This window comes from Morone saxatilis, unplaced genomic scaffold, assembly GCF_004916995.1.
Source record: "Morone saxatilis isolate NCDOM2014 unplaced genomic scaffold, NCSU_SB_2.0 Contig23, whole genome shotgun sequence".
NCBI classification, from domain to species: Eukaryota; Metazoa; Chordata; class Actinopteri; family Moronidae; genus Morone; species Morone saxatilis.
In genome coordinates, this window is record NW_023339796.1 from 7,579,324 (window position 1) to 7,579,830 (window position 507).

The following is a 507-nucleotide window of genomic DNA, read 5'->3' on the forward strand; positions in this document are numbered from 1 at the left end:
GCGTGAGGTAGCACAAAGTCGCACAGAGCAGCAATTGATGCAGGTTGTCTCGTCTGAATGCAGCGGTGTGTTTGTAATCGGCAAACGCCTGTTGCTTTGTGTACCAGTGTGTGTGTACTTTCATCAGGTGGATATTAATGAAGAGTAAGTTATCTTATTATCTTGCGTGCAATCATTCTTTTAACTGCGTACTTCATATTTCATACTAAAAGATGCCATGTGGTGCTGAGGTCTGGAGACTGTGCTGGCCCACTGGAGGAAACTGAAGTCTCTGTCATGTTTTCCTCAAATTATCCTCCAATGATGAGAGCTATTCTGCAACTATCCCTCCGACAAAATTGCAGACATGAAGAGGCGCACCTAGCCATCAACAATGCTGCTTTGGTACACTGTGACACTGAGGGGTCTAATGTGTGCCAGTAAATCACTCACCACACCATTACAGTGCATTGAACACATTACACCACCAATAGGCCTTTAGCAGGAGGGATCCATTACACCACATTC